Source organism: Mustela nivalis, assembly GCF_964662115.1.
Source record: "Mustela nivalis genome assembly, chromosome: 6".
NCBI classification, from domain to species: Eukaryota; Metazoa; Chordata; class Mammalia; order Carnivora; family Mustelidae; genus Mustela; species Mustela nivalis.
Window position 1 is genome coordinate 67576336 of NC_139025.1, and position 19557 is coordinate 67595892.

At 32.7% G+C, this 19557-nt stretch overlaps 1 long non-coding RNA gene across 1 annotated transcript in view; it reads right to left on the reverse strand.

The window, feature by feature from the left end:
* LOC309866590 overlaps nucleotides 1–19557 on the reverse strand; it is a 185623-nt gene that overhangs the window by 146708 nt on the left and 19358 nt on the right. The window lies entirely within an intron of this gene.

Consider the following 19557-nt stretch of genomic DNA (forward strand, 5'->3'; position numbering starts at 1 on the left):
TTTTTATTATTATTTTTTTTTTTATTAAGTAATGTCTGCACGCAACATGGGCTCAAAACTACAACCCTGAGATCAAGAGTTGCATGCTCTACTGACTGAGCCAGCCAGGTGCCCCTGTGATGCAAATCTTTATAGCCTTTACAATATCAACTTCTGTTGTTGGGGAGGAAAAAATTTTCCTTCTACCATTCTAGGAGTTTTTTTTTGGTCTGGTTTAATAATCAAATTAACATAAAATATTAATGGGAGAAAAACAAATTTAATTATATACATATGGAGATCTCATAAAAATATGAAACATGGGGATAAGTCAGGCAGTTGAGGCTTATATGCCATCTTCACTAAAGGAATGTGATAGAGGCCATGGACTTCATAAGGGAAGAGGGTGATTCAGAGGATAAGAAGTGCAGATGTTTAGGAATCAGATGCTTGTCCTCCCATACAGATGAGTCATTCAAATAAAAAAGTTCTTTCTTGTTTATAGCTCTTTCTCTGGGTTAGGACCCCTATATAAATTGTTTTAGGTAGTTAAAGGGAGAGGTAAAAATTTTTCTGGAGTTTGCTGTGTCTTGATAGCCTTCAGCTCAAAATAGTCCACATGCCAAAGTAGCACATTTTGGGGAGAATTTTTCTGAACCCTCATAGTGTACATACTTCTTTTCTCTGCTTTTATCCCTTGAAGACTGAAATATTACCCAAAAGGATAAATGTCATTAAGAGTAGAATTTTGTAGCTGTAGCTTTGCAAGTAGACATTTTAAACAGACTAGTCTTCAGTCTTTGGGATATTGACATGCATATTGTGGTATACTAAGGATACTTGTCCTGAACTTTATCAATAATTATAGTGCATTTTATATCCTATTTTATACAAAATTGTGTGTGTGTTGTACTGCATTTTAACTTAATTTATTATTTGCATGAAGTTACAAAGGTAGACATAGAGGTTCAGGGTTATTTATAGTAAACATCTATCTCTTTCTTTGTGGTTCATGCTGTTGGAAAAAACATTTTACCTTTTACTTATGTCAACTTATAATAAGAGAATATTTTTTTAACCTTTGTAGCTCAGAGACTACCTCATGTATTATCTCAAACACAATAAATATACTCCTGAAGGCAAAAAAAAAAAAAAAATCCTATGGGTTTTAACAACAGCTTTATAAAATACAGGATCTGAATGGCTATATTGTATTTGCTTCCTTGGATATTTATAGCCTTATGAGAGCTTATCTATATTACCAGGAATGCCCATGTCCAGCACATATCTAGCACACAGTAGAAACCCAGGGACAATTTCTGAATAAAGATAGCAATCCCAGTTTCTCCTAATTAAAATAACCCATACAGGGCACCTGGGTGGCTCAGTGGGTTAAGCCTCTGCCTTTGGCTCAGGTCATGATCTCAGAGTCTTGGAATTGAGCCCCACATCGGGCTCTCTACTTAGCAAGGAGCCTGCTACCTCCTCTCTCTCTCTCTCTCTCTGCCTGCCTCTCTGCCTACTTGTGATCTCTCTCTCTCTCTGTCAAATAAGTAAATAAAATCTTTAAAAATAATAAATAACCCATACATAGTTTTCATTCTAAAATTTTTCTGATTTTCCAGTTTCTTAATTGGGAAATGTGGAAAGGTAACTAAAGCTTTGAGATTCAACATCTGTTCTATAGGTATATTTATAATGTAACACATTCATTACTATCTCTATAGAGATTCAGCATATACATAATGAATATTTCATCATGTCTTTGCCTATACATTGAAAGTGTGAACAATTTTTTTAATGGCCTAGATTTCCTCTTTTTAAAATGCTACAAAAAATTCTGAATAGGGAAATTATACATTTTTATATCCAAAACAAGAAATGTTCACAAATTTTATTTTCTACAATTTAGAATATGTTATACCCTATAGGCAAACAAGGTCAAGCTTATAATTTTCATAAATGTAATTTTGCAAATTTCATAAAAGCTAAAACTCCTTTTACTTAATGTAATGAACAGGTGATGGCGACATGCATAATGCAATTTTCACAAATGAAGGTAAATGTAAGTTCATATTTCTGTATTCAAGAAAAATATGAACTAACTCAATAAAGATGAGCAATATTAACCTTAAGGAGTTAATCATCAGAGTGAATGAGGGAAAATAGTATAATTAGCAATATCTGAAGGTAGTCATTAAGGTGAACCAAGGCACATAATATAGTTTGCAATATAATGTAAACAAAGCCAAAGTTCCCATAGCAACACAAACTTTTCTTCAATGTACACGTACTGTATTTTGGATTACCAGTTAGAGTTCTAAATTTACAGTTTCCTATGCATATATGTAATAAGGGTATGTCAACATGATTCTGAGAACAATGAGATTTATATATTCAGATTCAAATATGTTTAAATTTGCAAGCCCCACACTTAATTTTCTATATAGTTGTCATCTACTAAAATTATTCTGGCATTCAAGGCAATGCCATGAAATTACATTTCTCTCACTCATGGCAATGTTTTTAAGTACCTTTCCTTTATTGTTTAAGCTTGTATGTTTTAGGATACATGTATTATGTGGTGCATAAAATTCAATTTTTAAAATTTTCATGATTAAATGTAGTGGCAATAAAATAGAAGGTTATATAAAAATAAGGATGTCTAATAGCCAACCCTAAGTTATTTCACATAAGTAACTATCATAAAACAATATTCTTTGTTCATCAGGAACGATTGTATTTTTATTCCTTTTGCAGAGAAAATTATTTTCTTCCACGATTCCAGCTCAAGTAATCCACTCCATTATAGTTGTATCTTTACTTTGTTTTCCTTCTTTATAAAACAGGGCTATTTAAACAGGTACATTTACAAAGTTCTTTATTATCATTTTTAAGCTTATCCTTGTAACATTTTTGTGAATGTACCAGATTGAGGACAATTCTGATTAGTCGTAGTATATAAATGGAGAAAGAGGCAAATACCTAAGATCACACAACAGTAACAAATGGACAAAGTAGTCACTCAGCCTACCAACTTAAAGCCTTATATTATAAAGGCAGAAAAATGGGGGGGAATCTTGTGTTTTATTTCATATTCATATATTTTAGTCACCTAAATACAATCCTTATTTATTTTTGTTAAGAAATGATAATCTAATGTTTAACATATTCTGGAGAATTCTAGTATCTATTTCAAAGAGAAATTCAAGTCTTTGAGGTTTAAATTATTGACAGATTTTACTCATGGTAAAATGGAAAGAGTTTAAAAGAGGCTCAGTTTTACTAATGTTTCTTTCCTCAATTCCAGGGCCCTCAAATATTTATGTCTTTTGAATTATATTATGATAGGGACAGAAGGATCAATCTTTAAGTGAAGACTAGTGTGAAGTTTCAAAGTTAACCATTTGGAATTCAAATTCAGTGGTGCATAACTGAGCATCTGGCATATGGGAGATAATATTATTTTCTTGTAATTTTAATGGGCAGAATAAAAATATAAAAATCTCACCAAGCTTTCCAAAAAACATAATTTCCATCCTTCTATTGATTATGTTTTTATTTCATAAATACATATATAAGAAGTCCAAGAAGCTGAAAACAAGGACAGGGTTAAAATTCCTCTTCAATTAAAAATGAACCAAAATAGGGACACTTGGGTGGCTCAGTGGGTTAAGTATCTGCCTTTGGCTCAGGTCATGATCTCAGGGTTGTGAGATCAAGCCTGGTCTTGGCTCCATGCTCAGCTGAGAGTCTGCTTCAGATGATCTCTCTCCCTCTCCTTCTGCCCCTCCCCTCACTCACACTCCTTCTCTGTCAAAATAAATAAAATCTTTTTTAAAAAAATGAAGCAAAATATATAATAGTAAGAAGGATCATAGATGGCATTAATATTTTAGTATTTTCTAGCACCTAGACATGTTCTCATTGTGGTACAAATATAAATGGTTTCATTCATGTTGCTATTAAAGTGAAAATAAACGTGTCAAGATATAAATTTTAAAACAAAGATGTCCAATTTCAGGGGGGGAAATCATCCCTTTTGAAGATCATGATAAATATTCAAGTTTTCCTTCATGAAGGTAATATTTTTTGTCTAAGTCAACATACTTTACCATTTTTAAACTTTTCTCATCATATTTTTGACAGCAGGTTTTCCAATTTTGACAGCTCTTTAAAAGTAATTTTAACAGCCGAGTGATTTCTCTTCTAAGCAAAGTCAGATTATGTGAAATGTCAATGTAAAAACTATACACTCTGACACATAATCATTTTTAGTTGAATTTACTTATTAATTTTGCTTGCTATTACTAATAAAACATAAGTGCTTAGCTAATTGTATTGCTTTTTGAAATGTTTTAAAAGTATTAAAACTGTATCCTTTTCGCTACAAAATGTCTCACTTTATCACAATTAGTTTCCCTTCCGAAAATGGAGGCGGGGGGAGTAGTAGCAGGGCTAGGTAGATAAAAAGCAGTTGAGAGACTGAGTAAAGTGGCTACTGTAAAGTAGAAATACAAGTCTGGATTGGTTAAACCAGCATGGAGTTCTATCCAAAGCCCCGGGGAACTCTTAGAAAATATATGTCCTTCTCTTACCCAAATAGCCTTATATTCTCAACTCCCATTGCTGAGGTTCTGATATAATCTCAGGACAGAAGGGTGAGAATATCTTTTCACCTACCACCTGATTGAAAACCTCTGGAAACAATTTAAATAAAAACTGACAATTTACTTGACTGAATTAATCCAGTTAATTTCCTCAGTCCTTTATTTCATAATCAAAGTGTTGCAGGAGGTAAAGTAATTATCTGGTAAATATAAATAAATGGGTTGTCAATTCAAAAATTATCTTCTCTTTTTAGTATTTGCTCTCAACTGCTGTTCCCTTATCACTTTCCTTCCACGGTTGAAAGCTTTTTTTTCCCCCCATGGAATGACTTTGTCATAACTTTAAAGAAAAAGTGCTTTACAGAAGAGGATTTCATTTCATTAATGGTCTCCCACCATGTGTTAACTACCATCTGACCACTATTCTAAGTGGAATTAAAATGTCTTCTACTGCGTATCAAAAGAAATGCCAATAAAGCTAGCAAAAGTTAGAAAAGTCAGATTAGTTTTATTGGACATATTCAGTGAGGAATATACATTGTCTAGACTACTAAATTGGATTTTAAACTATCCCACATTCTCCATCATTGTAGAATTGTTCCACTTCACTTTGAATGAGTAGATCTGCCCAAGAGGAATTAGGTGCATTAATTATATTTTGTTGTATAAACAAGTAAACAACAAAGAGCAGTTAAAACACAAATAAGATTCAACAAGTCAATAGCCTCACACAATAGGAAGTGGAAAACAATAGAAAAATAGCTTAAAGATACTGAGAAAAAAGTTTTCCTACAGGACTATCAATCAAATATAAGAATAGAATATTGTCTTTCCAGATAGTATCTCAAATAACTTACCTTCCAGGTAGCCTTTCTCAGGAAGCTATTAAAGGACCTATTCCTCAAAGAAATGAGTCAAGAAAACGGAATCTAAACATCCATAAACAGGGAGTCAAATTCAGGAAAGAAACAAAGGTAACATTTTGAGGAATTGCCAGATTATTTTACAAAGTGCTGTACCATTTTACCACTCCTCCAGCAATATATGAGAGTCCCAATTTCTCCACATGCTCATCAACACTTCTTATTGTCCATGTTTTTTACTTTAACCATCCTCATGGGTGTGAAGTGGTGTATCTCATAGTGGTTTTGATTTGCATTTCCTTAGTGACTAATTTTGTTAGACATTTTTCATGGCTATCGGCCATTTCAATATTGGCCACACCTTTAGAGAAACATCTATTCAAATTTTTTGTCCATCTTTTAAAATCAGCTACTTTTTATTGTGAGGTGTAAGAGTTCTTGGTATATTCCAGATTCATGTTCTTTGTTATATATGTTATTTATATTTTCTCCCAACCTGTGGGTTAGAATATTCTTTTAATCTAAAATTTATTTACATTTTTAGGTTGGAGCTTTGGGAAATGATTGTGGGAGCTAGCTTCTGGGAAGAGATATTGATTCACTTGGGAATTATCTTTCACTTGAGACTAGAACAGAGCAAATCCAGTTTCTGCAGTTGAGTAATGTGGTTGTTTTCAGGTTACACAAATAATACGAAGTTGATGAAAAGAAATTTTGAGTTTTCCTCAGTTTCTCCACATTCTCTAATCTATCTCTTCCACTCTCTGCCCCTTAGTTTACATATGCCAAAAGGGAGCTGAGAGAGCATTTGGACATTATTTAAAATGCCATTATAATGACAAAATAAAAACTTGACTGCTAACACTGTAAAGTTAAAAGGAACAAGCTTGACAAATCATCCTTCTACAAATTGGCTTTTGGGAAAATGATCTTCCTCAAATAGATTCTGGTAAAGGAAAATACCAAAAACCCAGGTCAATGTGATAAGCTTGTTCTGTGTTAACAGAGTACATTTATTAGGTGATGATTCTTGAAGACATTTTGGATCTTACGAACACAGACAGTAGAAAGCAATGGCATGTGCTTATATTCATTATTAATTTCACTACATAGAACTGCATTCAGCACCATGTATTAAACACTTACTATGCACCAACACGAAATGCAAAAATGATCAAAACAGACACAGCTCCTGTTTCATTCTCACATGTCTCAATTTAACTGATTAGGTCCTATCTCTAGAGGGCAGAAGTACCCTTATTATTAAATGTTTGTTCATATTTTAGCCATGAAGTTTTGTGAGATGTATACAAAACAAAATAAGACAAGAGACTTGCCTTCAATTCATTTGAAGTCTATGTATTACGAGACTGAACAATAAACTTTTTCACCAATGTATAGTGTCATGATAGAGGTAAGTATGGTCCTTAATCCCATTTGCAGAGAAGATATTATCAAGAAAGTGACATCTACGCTGAGACTTCAAGGTCAGAGAATGAAAAGTTGAGAAAGGAGTAAAAACACACTGGGCCCGAAGAAATATATATACAAAAGTCCAGAGGAGAAAGAGATCATTACACATTCCTTCTGACTATAATTTTTTAAATTCCAGAATAGGTCATTTTAAATTACTTTCATTCATCCATAATGTATTTTATAAATAGGCACTAACTGGCATTTTTTAAAGTGGGAAATCTGGGATATAAAAGAAGATTAAATTATTACATGCCTAATATCAAAGCCTTTGAAATCAATGAGTGCAATGGCAGAGTTGGCAGGTCAGACCAGAAGAATCAGAGAAGAAAAATACATTATTGTTTCCTCAATTCATCAGACATCTCACAATTTATAAATAATTGCCCAAAAAATGAAGTTTAATAAAATATTTTCTTTACGCAACTTTCCCCAAATCTTCACTTATTCATTATTTATTCATTTGTTCATATATTCATTAATCAGATACTTATCAACCTTATCTTAGGACATGTTTTAAGCACTAAAGATTTATCACAGACAAAATAAGATGAAAAGACAAAACCCCTGACATCATGGAGCTTGCATTCAAGTGAGAAAGAGAAACAATAAACAAGATAAATAAGTAAAATATATAGTATGTTAATTAAATGATAAGGAGAAAAATAAAATAGGGGAAAGTCATGGGAAGTGTGGAAGAAGGCTTAAAATTTTTGATAGTACAGTCTAGGAAGGACTCACTGAAATCTGTGTAAAGGAAGTGGAAAGTTAGCCATTTGTTTGTTATATGTGTGTGTGTGGCTGGGGCAAGGGGAGCCTTCTCAGCAGAGGGGATGGGAAATGCAAAGGTCCTGCTATGGGAGCAATGTTTGTAACTTTGAGAAACAGGTAGTAGGCCAAAGTGGCCAGACAGAGTGATGGACGAAGAGAGGAAGTGGCTATGAATTCAGAGGGGTGAGGAAGAGCACAGGTCATGCAATGCCTTATAATCTTTGCAAGGACTTTTGCTTTTAGCCTGACTGAAATAAGAAAGCAATAGGAAGTTGAACAGAAAACTGAGATTAGCTGAGTTAGATTTGAACATTTCCTGGCTACTGGTTGAATAAAACTAAAAACTAAGGAGAGACAAGGGCAGAAGCAGAGGCTTTTGTAATAATCCAGGGAGATACTATGAATGGCTTGGACCCAAGGTGTGCCAGTGAGGGTGGCAAGGAATGGCTGGCTTTTGGATACATTTTGAGAATAGAACTAACATAACATGACATAAACATAAATCACTGACAGACTGGATGTGGTATGCGAAAGAAAGGTAATAGCTGAAGGCCATGCTAAGGAATTTTAGTTTGTGTAATTAGAATAATGGAGTTGACTTTCCCTGAACAGAAGAATGGGTGAAGAGCAGGTTAGGAGAGGATACCAAAAGGTTATCTTTGAACATGTTAAACTTAAGATATATATTTGCTATCCAGGGGGACATGTCTTTGTGGGTAGCTGTAAAGAATGTAATTCACAAAAGAAATCTGAATCGATCACATATTTATATGCTGATTTATATATAACATGTTTATAGGTTTATATACTATGTATTTATATATTTTACAATATAAATATATTTTATGTAACATATTTGGATGTTTTTGTATTGTAGATTTATATATATAATTTATATATTATATATTAAATCAGCATATCAAAGCCTTGCAAGTGGGCAACTTCAACAAATTAATTATTAAGGGTCAAAAAACGAATAGATAACACTGTAATATTTAGAAACACTGTAATATTTAGAAACACTGTAATATTTAGAAGTCAGGGAAACTGGAAGGAAATATCAAAAAATCTGAGATGGAACATGCAGAGGTAGGAAAACAAACAAATGTAAAACAAAACAACATGTAAGTTTGTCTTCCTACAAACCAAATAAAGCAAGTGTTGTGAGAACGAGATAGTGCTTGATTTTGTCAAATCAAATGAGAGTTCAAGTCAGATGAGGCTTGAGAATTGACCATTTGATTTAGTAACATGGAGTTCACCGACAACCTTGATAAAAGCCATTTCAGTGAAGTTTCGGCAGTAAAAGTCTGTTTGGATTATAGAATCAGAGATAGAAATTGGAAACTGCATATAAAAACTCTGTTTCAGGGATTTTTTTTTTTAAAGAAATGAGAGAAAAGGAGTTTGTAAAGAGAATGAGCCAGAAAGAGAAGTGGAATCAAAAGTGAGTTTTTTAGAAGTACAAGAAATAATGTGTATGTATGTGCTGAAGTGAATGACCCAGTAGCAAGGGAAATATGTCTGGTGCAAAAAGGAGAAGAGAGAATTGCTACATTCATGTTGTAGAGTGGGGGACAGAAGGGTAGGATCTAGTAAAAAGTAGAGAGCTAGACTTTTTCTAGAAGTATGTTAATAAAAAAAATTCAAGTAAACTTGCACAAAGAGATAGGTAGAAGTAGGAGCTCATATGAGATGTCTATCGACAGATGAATAAAAAAAAGATGCAGTATACACACACACACACAGGAATACTACTCAGCCATCAAAAAGGATGATCCACTTATACTGTGGATAAAACTGGAAGGTACTATGCTGAATGAAATAAGTTAAGTGAAATAAGTCAAGCAGAGAAAGACAATTATCATATGGTTTCATTCATATGTGGAACATAAGAAAGAGCACAGAGGATCGTAGGGGAAGGGAAGAAAACCAAATGGGAAGTCATCAGAGAGCGAAGAAAACCATGAGAGACTCTTAACTATAGGATACAAACTGAGGGTTGCTGGAGGGGAGGGGAGTGGGGAGATGGGCATTAAGGAGGGCACGTGATGTGATGAGCACTTGGTGTTTTATGCAACTGATGAATTATTGAACACTATATCTGAAACTAATAATGTAGTACATGTTGGCTAACGAAACTTAAAGAAAAGAAGTATGAGCTCATAGAAATACTCTTTTGTTTGTTTCATTCTTAGTGGTACGGAAACTATAGTCAGCAGTTTAAGATGAAGATGAAGAAAGACAGGCTGGAGATACTGAGGAGAGAAGATGTAAAATAATTGTCTGCATCTTATGCATGAGCTAGGAAAATATAGTATGAGTGGTACACAGTATTAAAGATCTGGTTACAAAAATTGACCCCAAACTTAAGCTGAGATCAGTTAACATCGTTTTGTATTTTTCTTCTCCAGCCACAGTCAATTACAAGTGGGCAAATGTTGAGTATGTTAAGGGTTTGATCTAACAAAGGTGGTGGAAGCAAGAGTAGGGCAAAGGAGTGGATCAGGTTTGCTGATATAAGTTGCATTAGTAGAAAGTTATTCCAGTTATTCCAGTATGCCAAGACATATTTTAAACACTTTCAGATCTCATCAATTGCTAAGTTTTGTGTTTCATATAAAACACAAAGTTTTATATGAACTTTCTTATTTTGTAGTCCTAAAGAGGATGCTTTATTCCATGCTTTTTCTTTAAACTGTTATCATTTGAAAACCAGAGGGCTCCATTATCAATATAAGTATTCAGATGTGTGCTTCTCTAAAACAGCCAAAAGTTTAAAAAAAAAACAAACCTTAAAATAAAATAACAAGTAATATTAAATTATCCCTGAGTGCACAGTATTTAGTTCCTCATTAACTTAATTGTTTTCCAGTAAAAGTGAAATGTACAATATGCAAATTAAATAATATTACATGTCAGAGTTTGAAAGAAATATTCATTTAACATTGGAAGAGGTTTTTTTTCCCAGGAAATCTTGTTCATTTATTTGTGAGAATTTGTGTTTGTCGCTATTTGTTCAAAACATAATACAATTGTGAGATCCAGTGCCTGCTGGCAAAGTTGGAATAGCTGTCAGCAGGAAATGGCAAACTAATAATAAGTGCTGGTAAAATATTTATATTATAGTTTACTGGGAAGCTGAATGTAGTTTTGTGTTTCATTAGTGCTTGAGGCAGTACATAGTAACATAGTTGTGCTCCAAAAAAAAAAAAAAAAAATGGATAGAATTCTAAATACTGTAGTAACTTATCTTTCAAGTATCTGCTGAGGAAAAAAAGGAATTAATAATAATAAAGCCTTTTACCAGCTGAAATTTAAGAAATTTTCAACAAGGTCCATAGGGCAGTAATTAGTAGCATCTCACGTTCAGTGTTATTGGACACTAGGCTGCTGGATCAACTGCTTCTGTATGAGGCCTAGTAATTTAGCTCTGGTTCATAATTTTCAATAACAGAGCTATTCAAGAGGGAGGGGTGGTCCTAAACCACCAGAGGACTCAGAAGTATGGTGATGTTCAAGTACAACACTGTGTTTATGTACTCCCCAAAGTGTATCAAAGCTCAGATCCAGAGAAATAAAAGAAAAGTCAAACAAAACAAGCATTAGACTGCGTAAAATAAGGTATGGACAAGGCAAACAGGTGAGGCATTGTTTAGGTGGCTAAGGTAGATCAATATCTATTCTTGCAAGCCAGGAATCCTGCCTGCTTTCCTCTGGTGCTCAGCAGATCATCTTACGGCTTGCAGACAGACTGTCGCCTAAACCCAACTGACAGACAACCTATTTCACCCCTGTAAAAATCATACGCATCTTCTTCCTTTGTGGTTCACCGAGGAGAGAAAAAATATAACTGCCAAAAAAAAAAAAAAAAAGTACCAGATTTGTTTTACCACATTTTTAACATCCCTTTTTGTTAATTCTAAAAGACTGGCTCTTAATTTCTCTTTTATATATAATTTTAATCTGTTCAACAAAATACAAGTATGTCATGAGTATAACAATGTGTGTGTATGAAGATATGACCAAATGTATCCAAATAGTAAACATATGTAAAGTGTCTTGCACATAATAATCACTCAATAAATATTAGTTAATATCAATGTTCCTATCAAAATAATTTTTAAAACCTAACAGAAGGAGAGAGAAAATCTCATAGAAAATGAAGAAATGGATGTTTATTTTTACCTTGAATTCATAAAGAGGCAATATTTCAGTAATTTTGAAAACATTTTAACAAGCTCATGATAGCTGAACTTTGAGTGAAGAACAGAAAATCAGATTGTTTATGTTTTATGACACAGTACCATCAGTTTGCTTTGTTCCAATAAACTAGAAATTTATTCATAACTATTAGCAATCTTTTAGTTTTCCCATATAATGTTTTAATTCTGATGAGAAAATGAAAACCAGAAATACTTTTTCAGGAACAATTATGCTCCAGTTACATAAAAGATAACCAAAACATAAAACCTGTTCTCTGGTTCCATAGGGCTTTAGAAGATTATCCAAATTTCTTTGCGGTTAAGCACTCTGTAAAATTTTTACTTTAAATATATAATTTTTATTGAGCTTTTTTCACTTCAGAAGTTTAACTAAAAGGAGGCGAATCCTTTTACTGTAGTAAAAGTGATGGTAACGGCTATAACAACAAATATTCTATGTAAAGGAGAAATTACAACAAAATATAAATTGTAATAAAATATAAACAATTCTCCTAATTCTGCTTTGGCAAGTGGGAGACATTTTGAATGGCATTGACAGACTTTTCGTTTTTCATATATGTACAATAACTCATGGATTTAATTTTATCCAGATTTTCATACCAAAATCCATCCTGCTATTTTTTTGACCTTCTGAGTTGACTAAGAAAAGGAGGGACAATTTTAATATAATATTTAAAACACTAAAAGTCAAGACAGTGCCTTGTTTTTGTGGTTGTCGAGATTTTGTCTTAATCTTGAAGGTGGGAAAGTTCAAATTTTGTAGACTGGTTCATATCATATCTCTAAGTAATAAGAATATGTCTTTTCATCACTGCTAGAGTTTTCTGCTTTCCTATTTATAGGTGGAAGAAATGTAATTTACTTGTCAGATTGAAATGTTTGATATAAATCCTTATCCTAGCTTTTGAACTAGCATTTCTGAAACACTACATTATAAACAAATGACATGTTTAATTAAACAACTACTTTACTACTACCTGAACAAGAGAGTATGATTATATTAAATAGCAAGCCATATGACTAGAATTTAAAGAAAATGTTTGCAATTCAGCAAGAAAGTATGATTATACTAAATTAAAATTTATTAGAATGTAAACAAATATTTTAATTTCCTATCTTTGAAATATCAAAATAGGTATTTTTAGAACATATTAGCTTACATTAAAATTTCTTCTTTAACTTAATAATCTACATACAAAGCTAAATTTAAAAGTCAAGAAACAGCTTACTATGATGCTAAAAATTTAAATGTAAACAATTGTGATTTTCCAAGGGATTCATTTTGCTTTTGTATGTGACTGATTTTTTTACTGCCATAGGTTAGAAACTCTGAAATGGATTAGCTCTATTCTAATAAGAAGGAAAATATGGTAAGGTAAATTTAGCTGAATAATTATATATGTGTATATGCATGTATATTTATGTGTATATGTATATAAACATCTATGTTTAAGTATATGAGATATACATATGATTGTTTAAAAGCTGAAGATTAATTTTACTTTCAGATTTCAAAATATGAAATAATAGATTTGCTGTGATTATTCAAAGGTACTTATTATTGAAGGTCAACCCATTTTTACTCATATGTGGGAACAAAGAAAAATTTTTTAAAAGTCACTGGGTTCCGACCTAATCAAAACCATAAGTTGTTTTTCAAAACATGCATGGTTAGGATCTTAATTATCCTATTTGTGTTTGTTTAGATAGATAAATAGATGAGACATTTCTGATCCAGATGTGACAATCTCAGCGCTGTCATTTACCTTTCAAGGATCATAGAATTTTTGCTTTTAACACATTCCCTCGAGTACCTACATGTTTTCATTATAAACCAGTAGTTGAGAAAACATGTCAGATGCTAAATTCAAAATCCACCATGCAGGAAACATGGGGAAATGTAACAACTGTTTTGGAAGAAAATGTCTTGGAGTCAACTTACATAAAATCTTAAATGGTTTGCCAATGAATTATAATTAACATTTATGTTACAACTGCAAATGCTAAACAATTTGTGCTTAACTACTATGGGACTAAAGTTATTTTTGTCAAATATGCATAAAACCTTAAGCTAAAATGTCTAAGTCTTATAATATAAAAGTTTGATGATATAAATGCAGCATTTGTAATACCAACTTAAGTTATGAAACAAAAGGAACAAAATAGTCTAAAGTCTAGACTTTATAACCTTCATAACCTTTAATACATGATATTAAATCTCCTAAAGAATATGCAGCACTCCAAGGTGATAATTTCTTATATGAATATTCAGTAACTTCTATGTCCAAGTAGACGGAAACTTAGAAATTTTTCTAGAGCTTCACATTTACTAGAGTAAATGAAATTCAAGATTTAGAAAACTTGTGTAAAGGTTAAAATAACTGAAATTATTTTCTCAGTAAATGCTTCTTCATTTTCAGCAATTATTATTCTAAAATATAAAGAAAACTATTTATAGAACACAATATAACTAATAAAAGCCTATATACAATGACAGATAATGAAAGACAACTGAATTTATAATATATAACATCTAAAATATTTAATCATAGTTCTTCTATGACTACACAATAACTTATTTTACTTAATAAAATACTAAAAATGCCATTTTCTACTTTTTTGAATATATATTTGCAAACATTTTCTCTCATAGAGATGTTCTATTAGATAATATGCATTTCTAATAAAGAACTAATAGAGTTATAGATACTGATTTTCCTAAATTTTTATTTAATAAAAACTAAATTTGCTTAGACTATCATGGACATAAAAATTATGATATTAGGGGTATCTGGGTGGCTCAGTTGTATAAGTGAATGACTCTTAGTTTCAGCTCAGTTCATGATCTCATGGGTCATCAGATCAAGCCCCTGCCCCACATAGGACACAACACTCACCAGAAAGTCTGCTTGGAGATTCTCTCTCTCTGCTCCTTCTCCCATGTGCATTCTCACTCTCTCTCTCAATTAAATAAATAAATCTTTTTTTTTTAAATCATGATGTTATTTTCAATTCTATAACCTTTTAATTTGCAAACAGGTAATTACAGAAAAAAATTATAGAATGCAACTCAAAAAACAGTTGGAAAACAACAAATGTTTCATGTAAGAATTACTTATTAGTGTAATAGCCATTAAAAATGGAAGTTAGTGCATAAATATGTAATCATCCAAAGAATGTCAATCTTTAACTTCACTTAATTACTAAAATGGCCATTTAAAGGCACCTGACTGGTTTAGTCGGTAAAGCATACAATGCTTGATCTCAGGATCGTTGATTTTTGAACCCCATGTTGGACATGGAGCCTACTTAAAAATAAATAAGTCAAGCAGAGAGAGTCAATTATCATATGGTTTCACTTATTTGTGGAGCATAACAAATAGCATGGAGGACAAGAGGAGTTAGAGAGGAGAAGGGAGTTGGGGGAAATTGGAAGGGGAGGTGAACCATGAGAGACTATGGACTCTGAAAAACAATCTGAGGGTTTTGAAGGGACGGGGGGTGGGAGGTTGGGGGAACCAGGTGGTGGGTATTAGAGAGAGCACGGATTGCATGGAGCACTGGGTGTGGTGCAAAAACAATGAATACTGTTATGCTGAAAATAAATTTTAAAATAAATTAATTAATTAATTAAAGTCTTTTTAAAAATTTAATAAAGGTTAAAAAAAATCAAATGGCCATTTAAGAATGTACCTTAATGAGTATCACAAATATGTCTTCTGATTAAACAAGAATAAGGGAGGGGCACACTGTTAAGCATCTGCCTTCAGCTCAGGTCATCATCTCAGGATCCTGGGATGGAGCTCTGCACTGGGCTCCCTGCTCAGCGGGGACTTTACTTGTCCCTCTCCCTTTGCCCCACACCCCTATTTGTGTTCTCTCTCTCTCCCTCTCTTGCTCTGCTCGCTCTCTCTCTCAAATAAATAAGTAAAATATTTTTTTAAAAAATTAAAAAAAAAACAAGAATAAGGGATAGTTTCTTTTTAAGCTTTATTTTGATTTCTAATAAAATGTCAGCACAAAAGACCAATTTCACATATGCATATAAATTATGAGAAAATAATTGAAATATTTATACCTCTTATATAAATAGTATCAATATAATTTAAAATACTTAGTGGAAATGAAATCATTAATATACATAACCAGTCTCCAACAGATTATTGGTATTACTAAAATGTGAGTGTTGAGTGTTAGCTGCTATCATTTGTAAATTGTGGGTAAAGTGTAAACAATGAATATTGGAACACTGAAAAAAATAAAATTACAAAAAAAAAAAGTAAAATAAATAGGAAGCTCTCTTCTATTTACTTAGCCATGATGAATAAACACCTCAAAAAAACATTTTAAGTCTATCCTTTGGAGAATGCCTGGGAACCCATGTGCTATACAGGTTTTTATATAAGGAACTCTTATCAGTAAAGTGAAACTTTAGAAAAAGTCATATTTTGCAGTATTATAGCAAAGCTTGCACCGTGTGTAAATTTTAGTGTCATAGCAGTTCTTCATAGAAAAAAATTCTTAAATCTAAGGTTGTCAATCTGCAGTTTTTTTAGTATTGTACTCAGAATTAGCAGTTAACAATGGAAAAACCTCTTAAAAGCATTGACTTTCTACACTTCATTCTAACAAAACAATTCACTATTTACTTATTTTACAGTTAATCTCCATGCTAAATCTGAAAGTATGCTCTCAATAACAACTATAATAAAAGAATGTGGAGATAATGACACAAGATGATAAAAGTAAGGAAAATGCTCACTTGAGGATATAATCTCTTTCACATATATGAGTCTTAAGTAGACATGAAGAAGTAGGAGAAATGTTCCACAAAAAGTTACCCAGAGAATTCCTATAGAACAAAAATCTATCAAAGTGAGTAGAAAACCTTCTGAGATACCAGTCCCTATTGATAAAGTCTTTCTAATATGGATATTTTGCTCTACAAAATTATGTGCAAATAAATTTTGTAAGCAGAAGTTCCTTACCATTGTTAATTAATGAAAACTTAGAGAAGAATCATAAAACTTAGTTTTGTTGATGGAAGTGTTTGAATGGTTGGTAAAGCAGAGATAATGCTATATGTTCAGCAAACCCATTTATTTTCCTTCCTTAACACATAACTAAATTACATTCCCAAACCTCCTATGTGATTAGCTTGGGCCATGTGACTGACTTTGGGCCAGTGGAGAAGATATTATCTTTCAGAATCCTCAACAAACTTTCTTCTCTCCCTATCTAGTACAGAGTATCTAATGGAGGAATCCAGGGCTCTAGAAGATGGCAGAGTGGGCTCTGAGTGACATAATGGAATAAAGACCCACCCCCACTATCTATCTGACCCACATTGGAATGTGACATAAAGGAGTAATAAATCTTTATAGTATTAGGCCACTGAAACTTGAGAACATCTAGAAGATTATTCATTCATTATTGTATCTGTTTCTCAAATAGTATGAATAATAAGAATTAGTGGGGATTAAAAATAAAATTTTGTACTGTGGAGGAGGGCAGAGATGGTAATTGTACTGATCTAAATATTAGATTAGGAATGGTTTTTAGGAACTATTTGAACAATACAGATTTGAATACAAGTACAAATACAAGTTCATCCTTGAACAATACAGATTTGAACTACACAGGTTCACTTATATGTGAACTTTTTTTTTTTATAAATACAGTACAGTGCTATAAATGTATTTTCCTTATGATTTTCTTAATAACATTTTATTTTCTCTAGCTTATTTTATTACAAGAATAGAGTATATATAATACATGTAACATACAAAACATGTATTAATTGACTGTTTATTTATCAGTAAGGCATCCACCCAGTCAACAAACAGTAGGGTGTTTGGTCAAATTTTGGAGGAGTCAAAAGTTAGACACAGATATTCGACTGCACTGGTGTTGATGCCCCTGACCCCTGCATTGTTCAAGGCTCAATTGTATATGATCACAAGTATTCTGCAATTGGTTCTGTCAAACTCTTGCTTCCCCAGTCATATGCTTAATTTACATCATATTATTATGATAATATTATAAATATTAGTGACAGATGCTCAAAACATTAGCTACCACTCATTTCTTGCCATACTCTGAGCACCTCACTTAGCACTTTTTATGAATTATCTCATTTAATTTCAAAGCTACCCTATGAGAGAGTTTTAACAATATACTCATTTTAGAGAGGAAACTGATGTCCATGAAAGTTAAGGTGATCTCACAGCTAGTAAGTGGTGAATCCAGAATTCAGAAGGTCTTTTTGACTCTGTAGCCACCCTATTATTATACAACAATGCATTAAGTGTAATATTTTATTTCAAACAAGTACTGCTTGAGCAATAATAATTTACTTTAACTGCTTTCCCACCCACAAACAATCCATTTGTTGTATGTTCATGTTGTACATCACAAAAAAGGCCAAAAGGAAAAGGTGATCTTAGCAAATATATTATAATCCTGGATCTGCCCCTCATAGTGAAAAACTTACACCCTGATTTTATCAACATGCCAAAAATCCATCCATCTATTAAGGGCAGATGCACAGTAATCACTAATGTTTTGACCCATAAATAAATTATTAATTTATGATGAATAATTTAAATGAAAAAAAAAAACTTCACTGAAGGAATATAGTTAATCACTCACCTAAAGATAACTATTCTTTTTTTTAAGATTTTATTTATTTATTTGACAGAGAGAGATCACAAGTAGGCAGAGAGGCAGACAGAGAGAGAGGAGGAAGCAGGCTCCCTGCTGAGCAACGAGCCTGATATGGGCCTCGATCCCAGGACTGTGGAATCATGACCTGAGCTGAAGGCAGAGGCTTTAACCCACTGAGCCACCCAAGCACCCCAAGATAACTACTCTTATAAATGATATACATAAGGGGCACCTGGGTGGCTTAGTCAGTTAAGAATCTGACTCTTGATCTCAGCTCAGGTCTTATCTCAGGGTCCTGAGTTCAAGCCCTGTGTTGGGCTCCACACTGGACATGGAGCCTACTTAAACACACACACACACACACACACACACACACACACACACACATATGATAAATGATATATATGAAATCTATGTGATTAGTATATATATTCTTGGAGCAGAGATACTTTGGAAGCCAAATAATAGAATATTACTTGAAAAACATGGATTCAGAATGAAGATATTTTTGTAAATAGAATGTTTAATAGCTTCAAGTATAAATAGCCTGATACTCATTCACCATATGAACAGCCTTGTCTTTGGTACTGAGGTTCAATGGAATGAAGTTTCACTCCCTCATCTCTGAACCATACTTGGATAGGCTTTAGCCCATATTGCTTCTGACTTTCCTGTTATCTGCTTCCATGACTAAAATTCCTTCTGTGGATATGTCAAAACCTTCAACTAGTTTATGCCAAACCCTGCCGGACAGGAATATATCTGTTCTTTTAAGAGAACTTTGCACATCCTTTTACTGATCTGTTTTGTGCTGCTCTTGAAATTCAACAATCCAAAGGCAACCGCATCTTGTGTCCTTTATTTCAAATCTTTTGCCAATATCTCTCTCATAATAGTCTATAAGAATAAGAAAAAATGACAAGAATTGAAAGAATTAATTCCAGGATAAGATAGTGCTCACTGAAAAAT